The 20,835-nt window shown below is 37.0% G+C and overlaps 1 protein-coding gene across 1 annotated transcript in view; it reads left to right on the forward strand.

The window, feature by feature from the left end:
• TENM3 (teneurin transmembrane protein 3) overlaps positions 1–20,835 on the forward strand; it is a 1,330,030-nt gene that overhangs the window by 586,732 nt on the left and 722,463 nt on the right. Inside the window, exon 10 of the mRNA XM_068942557.1 lies at positions 548–634. The gene's annotated coding sequence lies outside the window, so the exon portion shown is untranslated. The remainder of the gene's footprint in view (positions 1–547; positions 635–20,835) is intronic.

The raw sequence follows: 20,835 nt of genomic DNA on the forward strand, positions 1-20,835 counted from the left end.
AAGGCAACTGGAGGCAACAGGCAACTCTCCTATTCCCTGTGCATGTGGTGACATACCATTAGGGCCTAGTGCAGTCAGTGATCATGCTAGGGGAGCTATTGCTGCAGGTATGAGAGACAAATTGTGATAGTTTGCAAAACTATGTTTCCAGGGACAAGGAAGAAAAAGTAGGAAGGTAATCTGAGAGACATATCCCTATGAAAAATTACACTTTTTCAGACACTTGGGAACAAGACAATGATCAAATAAAACAATGATGTTTTCCAAAGTAATTGTCTAAAGTATGCTTTATAATAACAACGTGAAGTAAGATAAATATAGCAATAACTTAATCCCCACAACACAACTATGAAATAGTGTACAGGCACAGAGGGACAATACTGAGGCAGAGAGGGACAATATAATTTTCCTGTTTTCATACGAAATCTGTAGCAGTCTTAAGCACATAACTTGTCTGACTGGTTTCATAGGATGTAACTTATGATTGTCAGAGGCGATGAGGCTGGCAATCAAAGAGATGTACAATTCCTTTTTTGTTCTGTTCCAGGAACTACATTTCTCCATGATAAGGCCTTTTAAAAATTCTGTTTGGACAGCATCTCTACAGAACTGCCACTGTGCTGAACAAGGCTTGGTATGAAATTTAATTTCAGTATATTTCTGAATAACGTACTTTCTTATAAAATCCAGCTAAGGTCTCAGCTACCCTTGTGTTTTATTAAAATTATTAATTATTTTACTTAAAGATACTGGTTTTTCAAAAGTAGTAGAATTTTCTCGTTAGCGTCCTAGCTGTAATGGCTTTAATAGGTATTGGCCGGGTTAAGCTTTCTCTTATCCTGGTCATACCTTTTCCTTCATTTCATGTTCATGAATCTGGATATAGTAATATTTCTGTCTGAGATTTTTACACAAAAGCCGTGGAGGTGAGGAATCTGATGGTATGCTTTTCAGGTATTTTGTCTGCACCAGTAAAGAGAGGGGGAAAAGGTTATTTTGTCATTGCCTTGTTCCCCGATTTGTGAAGAAAAGCATAAATGAAACACAGGCACAAGAGAAGAGGTATTGACCTACCTCAATATTTTCTGTGAAAATATATAATATCTAATCTTATTTTAATCTTTTAATCAGCAAGCAGCTCTCAAAGTACATGGAAAAGGTTGTCTTTCTTGCCGTCACTGAGTAAAGCTAGAATGGAATATAGATTTCTTGGTCCTAGTCTTGGTCCATATAGCCTAAGCTATGCTGCGTCCCTAGCTGTTTATACTTTTGTGAATAAGACTGCAGAGTGTTACACTGAACACTTCCTACATTCAGAAATGGTACCTGGCTTCTGCCTGAATTAGCATTACAACAGACTGACATGCATCACCATCAAAAACAGTTCTCAAAGCTGGAAGTCAATGTGCAGCTTACTGGGCAGGTCAAAAACACAACTGAAGCAAGTAGATCAATTTCAAATCTTGCTATTTCAAGTAGAAGGTCATTTTTTTCAAAGAAAGGAACAGAAATACAGCATCTGAACAATTTTAACCTGTCTCTGTGTAGAGTACTCTGCTACATGTGGAAGGAGTAGAAACGGGGAAGGGAAAGGAGGTACTGTCTGTATGATCAGGTACACAAAATTGCAAAATAAAATAATAAGAGATGAAGAAACATGGAAAAGTCCACATAATATAGTGAAAATTAAAGACACAGAATTATGTGCATGGAGTCTGACAGCAGATAAGCCACCAGTTTCATTTTTTAACATACTCTATCTAGGCCAAGTTTTAGCACTGCTAACCCTTTGCAAAAATGTTTTTCCAGAAAAGGGAGACTTAGACAGAAGATATTTGAAAGAGTCCTAGAGCCACCCTCCCAACTAGACTTTTTTTGCCAAAGGTTACTAGTTTTGCTGGGTCTGTATAGCTTATGAGCAAAAGCAGCCTCTTTATTCAATATAGTTAAGCATGAATTCAGCATGGAAGCTTGCCATTATTCTTATTCTGTCATTCCTTTACCCTTTAGTAAGTTGAAACAAAGCTAAAAGTACATTATATGAAGTAGTATAAATACTGTTGAGGGTAACACTTAGCATATTGCAGTAGTAGACCCTGCACATTCAGTCTTTTTGTTTTTTCCTGCATAGAACTGCCAAATTAGAAGCCACGTTACTCCCATCTCTGTAGGTTGATCTGGGAAAGATTCCCAGGAAAATTAGGTTAGTGGGAAGATTTCTGTGTTATAAGCATCCTTGGAATATGTCTTTTCAGGAAATGCTGGCAGTTACTCAAAATTTTGCTGAATTTTGGCTAATGGCCAGTCAAAATGATAGGCTAGCTCTCAGGGTAAGAGAACACAGAGCTTGCTTAAAACCATTTTTTATTTCTTCAGTCTTTGAGCAAAGATTTACTGGAATGGATAATACAGCCTTCTTCATCAGGGTACGCAGTAAATTCTTTGGAAAGCACAGATTACTGTGTCATTATGAAATGCATAGAGATACACAGTAAAAATTAAATATATGCTAAAATTAATAAAGACTATTTTTAATTTACCTGCACATTTAAAAAAATAAAATGCAGATGTTTAATATTTTTGGTCTTCCAGGACAGACTTGCACACTTCCCTTTATAGTGTGCCATATTCTAGCAAAGCAAATTTATAGTGTTGTAATTTGAAACTCTGTTGTTAACGTTGTGTTACAGTTTTATTATGCATTACTCTTTTGTGAAGATTATGTCTGCAGACATTTGCTAGAGTTAAAAGAAACTTAAAAGAACAAAAATAGTTCCTGTCAAAAGGGGAAATTTTAAAACGATTTTTAATGAGTTTAAACAAGTAGAATGCTGTCTAATTTCAAACTACTTCAACAGTTCTCCTCAAGTTGTCAAATTATTTCAGGTTATATGCTCAATCTGTAATTAATTTTTTTCTATATGCAACAGACAAGAAAAAGTAATTTGAACGAACATCGAACATGTTTGTGATTTCCTACCTCAGACAGAACCAGATTCATGCCTTGACTTCCCATGACATTCCATGATTCAGGCCAGGACAACATGCCCTGTGTTTTTGATAGACTAGCCACAGATGGCACAACACAGGTTGAAAGGAAGGGAAAAGTGATATTGTGTGACATTTAAGGGTTATGTTATCCTGTATGCTGTCATACTTTTAACTACTCAGGACTATTCTTTTTTTTTTATGCAAAACACAAAAATAAATACAAAATTGATCTGTATTGAAGGAGAAGGACTTTATATGGGACTTCAATTCCTTGGAAACTAGCAAAACAACTCATTCTTCCTAAAGCAAATATCCCAGTACATTTGGGATATATTCAACCACGACAAAGCAATGAGTGTAAGCATAGCAATAATTCACAAAATCAACAGAGAAAAAGGTAGTGTGTTCTTTCCTATTTTCTCATTACCTTGTGGTCTGAACGTTAGCGTGCTCACTCACATTTTGGAAAACTAGATTCAATTTCATTCTCTTTCAATTTAGAGATCCAAACTGAAATTCAGTTTTAATTCAGTGATCCCCTTTCCAGATGACTTCTCTGACTCCGAAGTTTGCTGATGTTGGTTGCTCTTGCCCTTTGCTTGTTGCTGTTGTTGCTGCTGCAGACAAAATATAGGCTGACTACAGATGAGTGCCTAATACTGCCTTGACTTTGTGTCATTAAATATAGGCGGCTGTTGTATATAAAACGTAATGAAATGAACAAAATCAAAGAAACTTATCTCAAACCTGCTGTAAAGATTCAGGCTAGGTGTGAACAGTCACCAAAGCTGTAGTCAAGTCTGACAGATGAGACAGTGTAATTTATGTTGTTTATGTACCAGGAGAATTTCCTTGATCTCATCCAGCTTATTTACAAACCTTAAATCCTATAGAATACTGTGGACAAAACAGAGGGAAAATGGCCCTTTTAGACTTTCGAATACAGAACCTCTGTGTTACAGTTTCAAAGCTTTTGGAATGTAGGGAACCTAAGACATCATCAATATTCCCTTGAGCTTCCATTTGAGCTATATTTGAACAAATTTAATCTGACTTTTTTAGCTCTTCGTGGAGCAGAAGTATGCAAATCTGAAATTGTTTAGGGGGTTATTCTTCTTCCAAAATGATTTTCTGAGTTCTGCCATTTTTCAGTTTTCTAAATGAGTATCCTGCAGTAAGCTTCATATTCTAGCCTTCAGAAATATAAATAATTATTAGACAAGGTTTTTGGAATTTTGCTCATTGTGACTTAGAATCTTACTACTGTCCGTTAAGTAAAGTGCCCTTGATGATGTAATATTGTTTGTATTCTCAAGAACAATGCTCTCTGACTCGAGAAAGGAGTTTTTTTTTCTTTATAAGTGGATCATTTTGTTGTCATAAAACAAACATTATAATAAAACTAACATGCCGTTCTGCTACTGCCAGTTTTTCCCACAGAAGTATGCATCTGTGTGATAGGAGAGTGAAAGGAGATGTGATATGATAGGTTAAGAGAATATGGATATGTAGTTCTTAACTTGTGATAGTTTACGTATAATAATTACCTATAATTAGGCAATTCTCTGTCTTTTCTGATATGAGACTTCTCCTTTTGTATTTGCATGTGGCAAGTGAAGGGAAAAAAGTGTAACAGTTTCTGTATCTAAAAAATTAATGGATGCTTTTCCAACATTATATTGCCTTAAATAGTGTAAAATTTTCCACAAAATCATGGAATTTCTACTTCAGTGGCACCAGAAGTGAATATAATCAAATGGTAAGACTGCTTTACTCTCAATTTTTAAATTTGTGCCACTTCTGCCCAAGGCAGAATCAGCACATTTGAAAGTTCAAATGTGGGCCAAGAAGCTGTGAGGGCCTCCTGCCTGCCTGGCTGACTGCTGTAGATGTATGGTTCCTGGCCCATACTGGCCAGACGTCAGTAGATGCAGCTCTCCCTAAGTTGCTCCCAGATGCATTCTGTCCCTAAGTTGCATGCAAACTGCCTGGCCAGTCAGACAGCCAGGAAGAAAGTTCATGCATGCTATTTAAGTGTAGAAACAACTGACCTTTCATGTCCTGGCTGGTCCAGACATATTCCTTCTCTTTATAAACATAATAGGGCTACCTTTGTACAAGAGGATTACTCTTTTGTACTTAGATTTGCTGTTTGTCTTCTTTCCCGGTTTTCTGGCAAAGCAGCCTCTGTGCCTTCTTCTGATACTTAGGAAGGAGGAATGCAGAATTTATGGCAGTTTGTGGACAGTATTACAGGAAAAGGGAGAAGGAGGAGAACAAACTGCTTGCAAGAAGGGAAGTAGGAAAGGAGATGTGGAAGTGAGTACAGTATTACAGTAAGAGGGAGAGTAGGGTTATTGCAGCAGTAAGATCAGAACTGGATGGCTTAGTGTGGGTAACAGAGAAGGCCTGAATGTTTATTACAGACCAGTGTACCCTCTTCTGTGAAAATTGTCCTTTTTAACAATATTGAGATACTATCTTCATGAAAAATTATTTTTAAAGAGTGAATAGAGTATTTTCATCATTGCTTTGGCAATGTGCCCTCTCCATTTGTGTTCTAATTACTTCTACTACTTGTGTGTACTGCCAAGAAATTGCACTATTCAGATCGACATGAATCTGCTAAGAAATCTGGAACTGTTAACTTGATCTCCTTCAGGAAGAAGTACGTAATTATATGAAATTGGAGGGAGGGATACTATTTAGACCGGGTTTATACTCTGTCACTCTCTCTCTTGTGTATAGTACTCTCTCTGAGTGTATAGCTTCTCAAGCTATACATTTTTCCCATAGTTCAAAATATATTTTGTTTTCTGGGTATAATTAAGCAAACATGACAGCCAAACACTGGGATCTAATGTTAAAAGACCTTGGGGGTCTTCTATGTCTGCTCGGGTTGAATCTCTGCATGCTATGCTATCTGTGCACCTGAAAATGGTTACTTTATGGCTCAGGTTAAGGTGCAGCAACAATTTCTTGAGCATAATCATATTTGAAAAATGTTGTCTGTGCATGGCAGAATTAACCTAACAGCTGAACCCAGAAGATTTCTGCCATTGAAGAATCCAATTTCTTCATCCACCTTTCTCCAAAGAACCTCAGAGATTTTTGATAAACATTCAGATAACAATAAGCTTGCTACATTCATTTTATAATCTCATTAATCTGTGACCATCTTTCCATTTCATTTTGGAGATTGGCTTAGAGAATCACTGTGCCACATTCCTTATATATTATTATCACTTTTTCTTGATTTCTTGATGTGAGTAACTGTCAGTGTCTGTGAGGTTATATTTTGTACAGATTTCATGTTTTGGGAAGTTCATATTTTGATTACTCAAGATTCTGGGAAGTCAGGTCATTTCCTCTTATATATTCTTTCAAATATTTACTAAAAAACAAATAGTTTGGTAGAAATCCTTTCATTTAGCACTCTTTAACCATTTTTTGCACAACATGAGTCAAAAATCTTAAAGAACACAACCTTCTTTATTATGCAGCTCTTACTCATTTCTACAGTGCTGTGAGTCCAGTGTATTGAAGGTGTAGCATACATTATGCCAGGAATATGCTTCTGCTCCATCCCAAACCCTTTCCGTGTCTACACTGTAGAAACATTATCCTATTGCTCAGACAAGGACTAAGCAAATCATTAGAACACCAAACCTGCACCTATACCACCACTTCATCTGTTTGCAGTGGTAGGAGGATCTAAGTCATCTGCTCACGCGATGAGGCTGTCCCTTCTACCTTGGCAGTGAGATTGCAAAGCCAGTTCCAGACTGAAAAGAAAGGACCCTCATGCAAAAGAAATGTGGATTTGTAGTTACGGTGAGAGCATACCGAGCATGGCTACACATATCCTATACCTTGGCAGGAACCAGTTTGGAAGCAGTGTGAAAATACTTACAGGACTAAGGATTTTGCTTCATGGTCAAGGCACTTGGAACAATGTGATTTACCCAAAGAGATAACCAAAGAGACAGTTTTCCCTCTTCAGTTCTAGAATGATCCTAACTAATGAGAAAGCAACCACACAGAAAGTCCAGGCCAGCTCTTACAGTCTTAGGCTAGAACATGCTGACTATACAGAGTCCTCAGATAATTTAGCTGCTAAATTCTTAAGTCTCTAGTAAACATATGCAAAACGAAATTTCCAGAGGCTAGTAACACATCGAAATTTAGGCAGTTTTCAAAAGATCAATTAAAAAATCTATTGGCATCCCCCTTTCAGATTTCAGTTGCCTGCTCCGCAGAATGGAAGGTGGCTGACAGTCTTCGTTGTATGTATTACTGCTTGATGTTGGCATAAAACAAGGCTGTCTGTTTTGAGGTTTTGGGGAAGGGTCTTTAATGACTGAAATGTGCTAGTTTGTTAAAACATTATCCTCCTTCCTCAGAAGTCATTAACAAAATGATGACTAGATTGGAGAGAAAGTTTTGAACTAAGGAAGACTGGAACTCAGTCATTGTCCAAATAAGGTAATGCCAAACATAGCTGGGCTGCAAGATACGTTCTTTAGGATATTGATGACAAGTGATGAGGACTGAGCAATCATTGGGCGTTTCCATGTTCTTCATTCTGAATGTGTTAAAGAAAGTGAGGGAAGGCAAACTCTAATAGGCACTTCATGACCAGACACTCCTGATATGCAGTTCTGATTGATCTGTATATCTCTGTTCTTAAAATAGTTTCACTCATTGGGCCTTCCTTGGCAATCAGTCTCAGGAAAGTCTTATACGTCAGCTGTGAGACTACTTTGGTGAAGAAATCAGAAGACGATTTCCTTTTTACCAATATTCTGCAACCCCTGAGTCACTCAGGACTACAGAAATGGTTTTCAACCTGTATACTGTCATGTGGATTTAAATGATGCTCTATTACTTTCTCCTAAAATACAGAAGAAAAAAATAGAAACCTATGGCAATTTTCAGTTGAAAAAGCAAAAAGTACATTTTAAGTATCTTGATTAGCAAATAATGATATTAAGATAGCAAATGAAATTAGTAGGACCTCTTCTCTGGTTAGTTATTTTTTAACCCAAATAGGAATGCTTGAAATGGTTTCTTATGTCACAGTTCTCAAAACTGACTTATTTGCAGTACCAAGAATTATTAGGCACTTTTCAGTAAGTACATGTTTATTCTATGTGCTTTGATTTAGTTTACCTGTACTTTAACACAAGAATGCTATTTACATATTGCTGTTGAAATTATCACTAAGAGTAGTTATATCTTGGGTGCTATAAGCATGCATTTTTGTCATTTGTCTGCAGTATTTAAGAATGGATACCAAATTCTCTGTAAAGTGTGATGCCAGGTATTGTAGTCCTATATTCCTTTAATTTAAAGACCAGATTGGGAAGATACACTTTTCATAGTCTATAAGGAGTATTTAAAGTTTATCTCAGAGAATGGTTTGACATCAGGGACTTGTTTGGCCCATTTGAGACTTTCTTAATTTCCTGGGAGACAAAAACATCTGAAGATTGTCAGTAGCTAGCTAAGGAAATGTCAGGAAGTTTATAAATTATAACAGCAATACTATTCTAGTGGCATGAGAGGCTTTCCAATTTAGAGTATTTTAAGACAAACTTCTGACATGAAATTGTTGTTACACCACCCAGATATAAAATCTTTTCTTCACTAGGAACAAATTAACTGATTGCATGTGACATTAAGAGGAATTTTCTCAACACCCTACTGTTCTTGGGAGCAGTGCTTATATGGAAGTGAAGGAGACACTTTCCACTGGCACAGATACAGACATTTTCCATATGTGTAGCTGTAGTTGCCATGTGCAGGGAGAGCAATGATAGGTGCAGGCAGTGCCTGATATAAGATTGGACTGGATAAAGTGATAACCAGAAAGTGGCCACAATCCTTTTCATATAAATCAAAAGATGTTCACAGGCAATTTGAAGAGAACAGTAAACTGCAAATATTTATAAGATATAAATGGTCAGCAGAGACAGATCTCCCTGTTATCTGCCAATAGGAGGTTTCAAAGGTTCTGTGATGTTCAGAGTTTATTGCCCTAGAATGAGTTGCTGCAGAACTTCAGTAACCTCATAGCCTTAGGTCATTTTTGTATGTTATATTGACATTCCATAGTAATACTAATTATTACAAGAGCTTTTGCTTGCTTAGGTCATGTATAAACCGTGCTGGAGAAAAGACCCTTAACAAAAAAGTGTGGTAGACTGAAAAAAAAAAAAAAAAAAAAAAAGGAGAGAAAAGGAGATTATTTCAATTCAGGACATTAATTAGCACTGATTTGCTCTGGAGTGTGTTTGAAAGTACATGCAATATTCACATACCAAATGAATTCATTAAAGACCAGTGTGATTACAGTGAATGTCAAATGAATTAATAACAATGGGACCTTTAAGTGCTACCATTAATTTCACAGTGTGTTGCTGTTTTATACTTATGGACTCTGAAGTTAAATGACACTCTACAGTTGCCCTAGTAGATTAAATGTGCATTAATAATCTATGGGTGGGCCAGCAATCTGGTGGGCACTTACATTTCATTGATACCTGGTTACAAAATATCATCTTCATTTCCAGTTTTCAATCGGAAAAGTCATTTTAGGCTTAAATTAGGCTTGCAGCATTTCTTCTACATTTGATTACAGTTCTTAAAGCAAGATTAAATACTTTTTATTTCCCATTCTCAGTCCACATTCAAAGTTGAGTTTGAATAAAGATTTATCACTTATTTTTGTTTGTTTGTTCCATTTTGTTTTGTTTTGTTTTCCTGTATATAGCTCTGTATCTGGGAAATATACCAGTGATTCCTGCCCGCTAGTAGACATCCATGATCTGTTCAGAGTATTTATCTTGCTACTTAGTGTTTAAGAAATGGTCTCTGCAGTTCTGATGAATTCAATTTTCCTTTGTTGTTGCTTTATTTTGTCTATTATGGTATATAGATCTGTTAAGGTTATGAGGCTACCATTGTTAAAAACGTATGCTTTCATTCAGAGCTCAGAAAGTATATACCAGTTTTTATTTATCCAATGTTTTATATGCTCTGCCTTGAGAGCAATGGAACCAAACATGACAGAGCTGAAAAGAAAACCATTTTTTCATAGATTGTTAACTAATAGGTCGCACGCTGAAAGTAAAAGGCTTACGTTTTCCGACATTACCCAAGTCCAGGTATCTGTTTTCTCTTCCAAAAGACAAGATATGTTAGTGGATTCCTGAAGTGTCCAAATTTTACATTATCCAAATGAAGATGAGAAAAATAATATCTGATTGAGAGTTACCTCCTTTACAAATGTGGGTTACACTTTATATTAGGGCTTTATTTTTAAACAATCCTGGACTTAAACTAGAATGTGTTAGAAGTGGTTTAAAGAAAACAACAGTGAGTATTATAGGTATTATAGGCAATCTTCATTAAAACTTATCATAATTGATCAAACTAATAAGCCATTCATAAACTACATGTATATATATGTGTAGTAATCAAAGTTGCTAATTTTTTAGGTATTGCAGTTCTTTCTACCTCATTTGTATAGGACCAGACCCAAGTTTATGATTAGGCAATACACATATGAACACTGAGCTATTCTATTTATATTTAATTGGAGTTGATAAATGACCCATCAATCACATTTTTTAAATTTCATCCATTAAACACTCTCTTCACATCAAATTTCCCATGATATTTATCCATTTAAAAGAGAAAGGGTAAACGACTTAACAGTATTTTGAATATAAATTTAGAGAAAATATTGTAATCCTGAAGCTCCTAAATCTAGAAATATTCCACCTGTTAAATACACTGCTTTGACTAAGAAACATTCCTGGCATGTTATACATTCTCTTATATAATGATGAGCAGATACTTCCAGGTTCTGAGGATACCGCACATGCACACAATGTACACACATGCACATGCATACACACGTGCACATAGATACACATGCAGAGTTTGGATTGCAGGTTCTGAGACTGCATATGTGGGTGTGGGTAAGTAAAGCCAGATCATCAATCACATCTTCTTACACTTCAGATATTTACAATCTATACATTGTATTGGCTTACATTTTATAAATCAAATATTTATCACATAACACTGGGAAATTGCAAGGCTGCCCAGAACCCAGCTTAGCCACAGAAGAGCTGTTATTTTCACCCTAAGCTATATCTCCTATTCCCTTGCCCAGTGTAAGTGAATCTGTCCTTACCTCCTACTACCTTATCAGCACTCCTGGCACTGGCTTGTTCTGGAAAGAAGTATATAAGGCAAGACTTTTAGGCTGCAGTAGGACGATGCTGGGACTCAGTAATATGCTGGGAAACATGGTCAACAGAGGGAGTTAACAAAGTACTGTGCTTAAACCATTCTTACTGGAAATGCAATAGGTATGAAATATGGAATAGGCCTAAAAACCTTTCCTCAGAACAACTATCATAGCTGGGCTGATTGAATAATACTGATATTTAGGCATTTGTGAGTTCAGGTAATCTAGGTATTCAAAATTGATACTAAGAGTCTCAAATAGTACATTATCTGTATGATTTGATCATTATGGGATTTCATTGAAAAAACATCTTTTTTAGCATTTCTGACATTACCCGAAAGCTATCCATGCAAAAGATAGTTGAGTATCAACATTTCTCTCATAGAAGTAGAGGGGAAGCAATAAAAGCCTTTAATAATGTTCACATTAAATATAGCATCTGTTATGAGTTTCCTTGATAAATTACAGCTCTATTCATAGTGCTTCCAGCCTAGTTTCATTGTAGCTAACTGATGGAGTACACTTTACTTGGGAAAGTTGCTTACTCTTAGTAGAGAAATCTAAAAGTAGAGTCCTTGGGTTGTTTTTCAGCTGTATTTCATGTAACCATTAAATAAAAATCTTGCTGCAGAGATGCAGGATAATATTTTGATGTGAAAGAGTTGGGGGAATGAGCTTTTCACCTTTTCTATTATTTCGTGCCAATTTCTTTTTTAACATTAAGATATCATCTGCTTCCAGCCTAGCTGTTCATTAGCAACAGCTGTGTGCCCACACAGTCCCTGCACCACAAGTGACAGGCTCTTTGGAAACGAAATGTGGCTCTATACTTGCTAAATATACTTTGAAGCAGTGGCAACTATCTCGTCTTCTGCAGCTGACAGCAGTGGAAGAGTTCAGCCTATCCAAAGGTTAAAGCAAGCAGTACACACGCACATTCCCATTTTTGCCCTTAAAACTGAACACAATCTTTTCTGTTTGTCTTGTATTCCTTCTCCGGTAACTCAGCTACCGCAGGCTCTCCTCTTTGACTAAATAAGGTCCTACCAATGAAATATCTGAAATATAAGTAACAAGCAAAACTAACATTCAGTTAAGGAATTTCTTTTGATGTTGGCAGTTGGTAGCTGAACAGTAAATTGAGATGGTCAAGGAAAAATTTCAGTTTAGGTTCACCTTTTCTTGGGATTTTTGTCAGTTTTGAAGAACAGCTGTATATAAAGATAAGTAATATATTAGTGTTGCATAATATAATTTTCCCTAGTATTTGAAAGTCTTCTGAAATGTAAAGAAGTGTATCAAAGTGTTCCTCAATATAAGTTTTCCTAGTAAAATCCTAATGAAGATAAATATATGAAATGGGTTCTGCATAATATTAGAAATGGTTTGTCTCAGCTGCATGCACAATAAATGCAAATATAATTTTGCACAGTGGTTCAGGTCCCACTAAGCACATTTTTTAAACCAGATACATGTCGTGTACCCTCAGTTTTCTTTGCTGGGTGTTACCACCAACAGTCAAGCATCGCTGGTACTGTTGAGATCATGCTCTTATCTTGAGCTCCTTCCTTTACTGAGCCTGTTCATCCTTCACACCCACCAACTGTTTTACTTTCCCCACAGTCTCAGATAACACACTTGTATATGGACTGGTATCCAGTCCAAATGTTATGCCAGATTTATCCCCTTAATTGACACAGTTGCTTGCTTCTTTGGTGAAACTAACACTCTGCAGAGCCATAAGATTACTGTCAGGTAGAATTTTTATTAAGCCTTTTTTTATGAAAAAGCAACTACTTGTGTCCTGCCAATGACAGTGATGTGATCCTAAGTTCTTCTAGATAGGGTAGCTCCAGCATTCAGTTTATACCATCCAAGACCCCATCCAGCACAGATGTTTTATTCCATTCTTTGCCTGCTAGCACAATAGATATGAAGGTTTGCTAAAACAGAGGAATTTGCCCATTGATTTGGAATCTGCCCATTGATTTGGAATCTGCCAGAGATCTCATCTATTAGCTTGTGTTGTTGCAAATGCAACTTGCCCACCTGACAGTGAGGTAGGACTGGCTAGCAGTAAGATTGGAGAAAATGGACTATACAAGTTTTAGCTGTATATTTTGCCATTCTTTGTTTAGACTCCTATCTCCATTTCTGTTTTTGGTTCAAGAAGTGATATGGTATGGACTTCAGGGACCCTAGGAAGAACAGCAGGTTCACCAGTGTACATCACATGTCATGTCTAAGATACTATGCATCATAGTACAACTGGGATCTTGTTTTCTGACCCAGAGTATTAGTCTTGGTCCAGACTAAGAGTATTTGACTCTCATTTTCTGGTTTTTTTCTTCAAAAAAAAAATAGGGGAAGCTGAAGCAGAGATGTTGAATCAGAAAGATGTGTATATGTTGATCAGGGAGTGCAGAAGCACTTTGAGGTCTCCAATTTTGGGAAGAGTTATACTTGTGAATGCTTTTTAACAGAGGGAGGGCTATGGTAGTAGTCTGAGTACTGTAGAGTCTTTCAGATTCTGAGTCATAAGTCACTATTCCTTCTGCATGCAACACGTTCATGAGAAAAAAAGGACTTCTGCTGCCTTAAAGGAAAGAACAACAGAAAAAGAGAAAAAAAAATCTTTTCTTTTTTCTTCTCTTTTTTCCCCACATCACTATATTTCACATTCCTTTTTCCAGTAAAATATTCAATCAATATTAACTATTTGGAGTTTTCCCCACCCTGCTACTTAACCTGGAAGTGATAAGACCGCCATTGAGGTACATGGTAAAAATGACATAAATGGGAGCAACATTTGGCTTCCAATTGCAATCCTAGGGTATTGGAAAATGGAGACAAAATTATCTGAAGCAGAATAAGGTTCAAATTTTGTTTTGTTTTTTTTTTTTTAAGGGTCTCAAAAAGAGTTGGAAAATCCTCTGTTAAATCTTCTAGCTTGAGCTATACTAGGTTTTTCAGCACATTAGACTATCCTAGCAGACTGGATCAATGCCGTGCAATGCACATCTATTTTTGTCTTAATTTAAAGTAAAAACATTATTCTTCATTATTGGGGGGAAGGGAATTAGCATAAAACCTTCTGCTTAAGAAAGTAAGATATATAGAAGTTTGCAATTTTTCTTTTTTAAGTAATTATGTGAACTAGAGAAAGAAGAACCCAAACAGGAAAAACTTCCATCTCTTAGTCACAAGAACAGACATGTGCAGCTCTGTTAGAATCTGGATACTCACCAGGGATCTTACTGGCTTAATGCATCAAGAAGAAATGTCTGTCAAGCTCCTACAAACTTTGCTTTCCCAAACAACTGCCATATGCTAGAACTAACAGCATAAAGACACTATGAATCAAGCCCCAAAATTGTGAGATTTAAAGATACTGGTAGATTTAAAAAAAATTTCTATTAAATCTTTTCATTTCCTCAGTTTGCTAGGCATGTCATAACAGTAGTAGAGTGCTACTCTTTTAATGCAAATTAAATTCTCAGTATCAGGCAGGCAGAATTTATTTTGTTTTCATCTCATTTCTTTTTTAACCTTTTAGTTTGATGATATTTTGCCATTAGGGGAAGTTCAGGTCAGATTCTGATGAATCACAACACTTGATCCTGTCCAAGAAGGCATTAAGCAGACTGACACCAGGCTCCACACTGACATGGCACATCCTCTCCGCCAGTGTTGATATTCAATGTTAAAAACAGTTCACTGCCTGCTGCAAAGCAAGCATCATCATTAAAAAGGTACTTAAACAAGCCGTCTCACTCTCTCTGCACTAAGCGTCTTCACGAAAGCCCAACAGTTCTTTGGGACTGCTTTAAGCCGTAGGGTGGAAGCGTTTTATTCACCCGTTAGACTGCCAGACTTCTATTCCCACAGAAATCAGCTACACCATCTTTGTGAGCCTGTGTGCCAGCCAATCCATACAGAAGCACTGTGTCAAATGATCAAATAAATAAATAATGTGCAGCGAGCCTGAAGCCACAATACTCTCCCCTTGCACCAGTGGGAAAGGTAGCAGGAGAGGAACCTGTGCTCTAATGCTGCTAATAATAATAAAAAAAGGAAAACAGGAAGCTCTGCATGTTTGTCATCTAATACTACATCACAGCAGCTAATAATGTGTTAAATGTGTATGAAATCTCCTTTTCATATTTTTCTGAACCTATTTGCAAATGCTTCCTAACACAGATGGAACCCTTTCTTCCTGCATATATTAATTCATTTGTTATTTATGCACTTCTGATCTTTGTGACATTTTGCCCTTTGGCCTGCCACCAAGTCATTTTTTATACATGTTCTGAGGAAAGGTGGCCCTTGCCCTGCAGTCAGCCTCACAAATCCCTGACACACACATATGCATTTTTTATTGTTCTCACATGTTGCTTAACAGTCTGCATGATTCCTGCTTTACAGCACAGCAGATGGGTTCCTGCATAGCACTGAAACAGATGAGATGTTCAAATCAATTGTTTTATCAACAATCAGTTGCAGATAAAAATCATTTAAATGAGAAAAATTAATGGTGTTTGCAAACATGATGTTAATTAAAGAACATAGCTAGAGCTTTTTTCCCTCCTTTTTTCCCCCTGCACACAATTTTTGTTACCCGTGACATCTTTCATTATTGACTCATGCCCCAAAGAAAAGACGATTAAAATCTGCTTTTGTTTGATGTAGCTTTTATTGAAGAAAGAAATAGATCTTTCTGAAGCTTCCTGGTGAGATGAAAGTCTAATTATCTCCACAAATGAAAGGAAAAGCTTTAATTAGGCCTGTGCTGAATCTGCGCACTGTGAATTTGTGCATTGTGATGGATGGAGCCCACATCTCCTCAGTGACTGCAGTTGAAATAATGAAGAAAGAGAAGAGGTAACCTGCTCCCATGATTCAGCTGGCAGAGCAGGCTTGGTGGTACACCTGTGTTGTGAGAGCGTGCCCAGAGCAGCTGCCACAGGCCATGTTTCTGTGCAGTGCATTCGGCTGTTTTACAGCCTCCTCCCGAGCTTTGATCTCTTTTCAGACAGCAGGGGTCCTAACAAATCAAGCTTTTCATGTTTCACTCAGTTTCACTCTCTTTTGCTTCACCATTCATACTCGAACTCCAAAGAGGACGGATAAAATATTGTCTTTTTCTGAAGCAATTAATGATCAACAGCAGACATGACTGAAGTGGGCATTACGCCTTACGCGAGGTATTTTAAAGTTGACTGTGGGAGAAAGGCTGAGAAAGAATCTGAAATTCCATGTATTTATTTAGCTGTTTAATTAAATTTACAATTTATGCTTTTAACTACCTTTGTGCATAACACTTTATCTGCTATGCACTTCTTTTTTGCAATGCTATAATATCTACCTGGTTAAAAAAGGTGACAGTCTTGGATAGTGTTAGACTGCTAATGGCCCCTGGAGAGAAATTTGAATGATGACAAATAATGTACTATCCCATATTTTATACCATTTCTAATCTATTTTTACCGTGTTGCATGCAGCTTACTCTGTCTTCATGTAGTCCAGCTGATCAGGAAGGTCAAACCACTACTTACTCACATCACTTGCAGCCAACATATTCTTCTTTGTGAGTCATAAAGCACCTTTGACATCAAGGGCAGTCAAGGAGATTACTTCCACACCTTTCTGGACAGGATAACAGTAAAAACAGGCAAGAAGCAATTGAAGACAAAGTTAAATCAGCATGAGCTATCTAATCTTTTATTCTTTCTGTCAGTGCGCTCTGTATTGTTTAGAGTACGTTGCTTTAATTGTATACCAGTCTTTGGAAGTGAGACACTTAGCAGTCAGTTGGAAACATGCAGAAAAAGAAGAATATGGAATCCTGTGTTGATCGGTTTATTTAAGGAAAGGAGGCATTGAAAAAAACAGTGCTTTCTTTCGAAGCAAGTGTTCTGGGAAGTCTTTTTGTAGTTAGAGATATGGCATCCAAAGCCTGAAATTGGTGAAAGTGAATGATGTTGATTCTGAGTGATTCAACAAAGTGATAATATGAATTTTAATTTGGTCTGTGTGAAACAAATCTCTGCATTAGAGTTCTCCTTATGAATGCAGCTTTATCTCCTGCTGTTCCAAGAATTTCATACATTAATAAGTTACTTGCAAACAGAACTCTACCTATGTGTATTTTGTCATTTGTTTAGAGACCTTAAAAGTAGCTGGCATTTTTTTCAGTCTAGAATACCTGGATCTGTCTTTTCCACTCCCCTGTCCTGCTCCATTGCACAGTTTCTTTGTGTAGATTTGTCTCCTTTGTTTATGCCTTTGTAAGTATCTCCCTAGTGTTAGAACTGAGTTCAGAGAGCTGAAGTCAAAAACTTGCCTTATACAATATTCTGATCCTTAGGCCATTGGTGCCAACATCCAAGCCTGGTGCCCTAAAATTGCAGGGATGATGGTGAATGTATAAAGGCCCCAAAGCTCAATATAGGAGAAAAAAGCCGGGGGAAATGCTGTAACACTGAAGCGCAGGCCTGAGCTAGGGGGCACAGCCAGGGGAAAACAAGGAGGCAGTGGAATTCTTGTTAGACTGCTGTGCAGAAATGAGTTGTAGATGGTAAATTAGGAATGAGCACTGCAAGAACACATCTGAATCAGACCCTCCAATTAACTGTTCTCTTTCCTTCTTTCAAGTTTGATTTCTTTTTAACCTTTTATTTTATTCTTTTGATCTCAGCATCTTTTTCTTCTCGTTCAAGTGAAGAGCACTGGTGTAATAATTTTCGTTGCTGAGGTGCTTTCATTGTCGGCCGCTGTTTCTGGGCACTGGCAAGTGATGAGCCAAAACCAGAAATACTCATATATACCATCATTCAGAATATGAGTCTGACCAAAATGTGAGACTTGGGACGTGTCTGAGCCATGTCTATCCCAAATCCTTACTTCCACCTACCACCACATTGAGGGAAATGGAAATACATTGCAAAATAGAAACAAAGTCAACAAGGTCTTTCAAAGTTGAAATCATATGCTGCTTTTATTAACTTCTATTTATTATACCACTTTGAAAAAGGTGTTTCTTAAAGGTCTGTTTTTCACTCCTAAAGCGTTTTTTGGTTTTTGAGTATGAATGAGAATGATGGAGTTGTCCCATCCCCACAAAATGCAAACCCTGCATTAAAAAGGAAAAGAAAAAAGAAGAAACAGGTCATGCCCTTAACCTAGATAGTTCATCCGTTATTCCGGCTAAAGGAACCACAGCTGAGGTGGACTCCATATGTAAACATTTATAGAAAAGAGAATTGACATAAAGTATAATTCCATTTTGTCTTCAGCATTGTGAATGGACAGGTTTTGGAAGCAATCCTGGAAAGAGCAGGACTTAGGCAACTTTGGCAAGAGAGTGACAGAATAGAGTGGGTTGAAGAGACAGCTGCTTTCTACTGTCCTCCGTCTCTTTGTGACAGAGGCAGCTCTAATGCTTTTTAGCTGGTGGGAGTCTCAACAGAAGATTTTGTAGTAGGCTCTGTGTGTGTGTGTGTGTGTGTGCGCGCGTGTGCGTGTGCGCACACGTGTGTGTGTATGTGCGTACGTGCATGTATTGACATATACAGCAATGGAAGTTTAACATAAAAATACAGTAAAAGGCAAGAGCAGTAGTATTTGATTGTTATATGCTGGAAAACAGAAAAACTGGTAATTACCTTGTAAAAAACCTTGTAACTTTTCCTTACACTCCCTTTTTTGTGCTCAGTCTAAATTGCTACATGCTTATTTCTGAGAGCTTAAGGGTAGCCAGAAAAATCCCCACAAGGGGCTACTGTGCAGTCACATGAACTTCAGCATTAGTAAAGTTAACATAGTTTCTACACGTACCTGTGGAAACTTGCTCAGGCCTTCCCCAAGGTAAGAGCCACCCCTGCCTTGTGAAGTAACTTGAACTAAGTTGCTGTAGATCTTGTCAGCATTAACAGAACTACTGTCTTTGTTGTTGGGATCACCCCTTGCTACAGTTCTAGAAGACTGGAAAGAAAAATACTTTGTGGGGGTATTATCCTGTCTCCTGCAAGGGCTTGAAGAGCTGGGTGCCAAGTAAGAGTCTCCACACAGATACACCTTGGTGGCTTAACAAAATATGACTGATACTGGGACACAAACAAATTCTGCAGGAGAAGGATCTTGCTGTCCCTTCAGGATAAAAATGAGGCTGGAAGATGCAAGACTAATTCCTTAAGGAAAGAATGTAATGATTAATAGGTCATAAATAGAAAATGGGACTAATCTAAGGAAATCTATCCTCAAGGATAATGCAGCAATTAAAAAAATAAATATATGTTTTCCAGTAACCTATCCACAGCTAATTGGCCACATCTTGTGTAAAAAGTAATAGTTACAACTATGATGTTCATCTATTTTCTTACAGGTGTGGGATTCCTTATAACTGTGGCAGTGTTTATATGCAAGGTGTTTAATTCCTGTGATGAGGCATGCAGAACACATGAATTTTTTTTTCTGAGAACACTATTGGCTGACCGTTGCATGTTACAATATACACAGTACACTCTGAAATGATTCAACAGTTGTGATTTTGAAGTTTTCAGATTGAGATAGCACAGGTGGGCTAACTTAACTGAACATCTGCTAATTTTTAGTGCTTCAGTATCTAAATGGATATTTGTCCTTCTGCCTGTTTTTTAGGTAGACCATATACTACTAAGAAATGTTATGGAGTGACTTGTTTGTAGTAATTGTATTTATCCAAGTGAACAGGACACAATGAAAAACAAGCAAGATCATAAAGCACATGTGATTGCCTCTAAAAAGAAGAGTTTTTCCATAATCTTAGGGACTTATCAACAAGTTGAAGTGTTTGTTTATGATAGTCACAAACTCCCTTGAAACGAAGTGGATGCTGTGAAAGTAGGACCTGTGGCATTTTGAAGTGTTCCTGCTTAAGTAACTATAAGATAAAAAGAACTACAAAGGAATACAGCAGTTTTATTTACTTCTCCAGTAAATTATTGATTTACTTTTCTGTTCTCTGAACAGTATATTACACATAAGTCAATATTATTCTGGAATTTGTAAATCTGTATTAATATACAAGTATTTTAGGATATATTTAGTTATAAAACCTCTAGTGTAAGATGGAATGCTATGCAGGTGTTCCTTTTGAACTAAAAGAAAGAAGTAATATTAAATTGAAACTGTACTCAAAAACAAAGGAAAATTCTCTATATATTCTTTCAGGTTGTTATCCCAATTATACTTTAGCTCTGGCATTTTCCAGACTGCTATGCAGGTAGGCACATGAAAGTGTGACTCCAGAACCTCCAAGATTTATAGATGTTGTTAAGCTAAATCTGGCAGTAGGAAACACTCCATATTGAAGTTTCTAGAGATTTTGTACTTCTGATAGTCACACTTTAGAGCTCTCTTAGTTAAGGGGTTTGTAAAGAAGCAGAAGGTATCCAATCTGGAATGAAAATGACTTCTTACTGAATTCTGAATAAATACTCTAGATGTTCACCTCACATTACCCTGATATTTTGGTTTTATTGTCAAAATTCTAAAAATGTGTTACAACTGATGTCCTACTTTGTTTGAAATTAGACAAACAT

The sequence above is a fragment of the Struthio camelus genome, chromosome 4 (genome assembly GCF_040807025.1).
Source record: "Struthio camelus isolate bStrCam1 chromosome 4, bStrCam1.hap1, whole genome shotgun sequence".
Taxonomy (NCBI): Eukaryota; Metazoa; Chordata; class Aves; order Struthioniformes; family Struthionidae; genus Struthio; species Struthio camelus.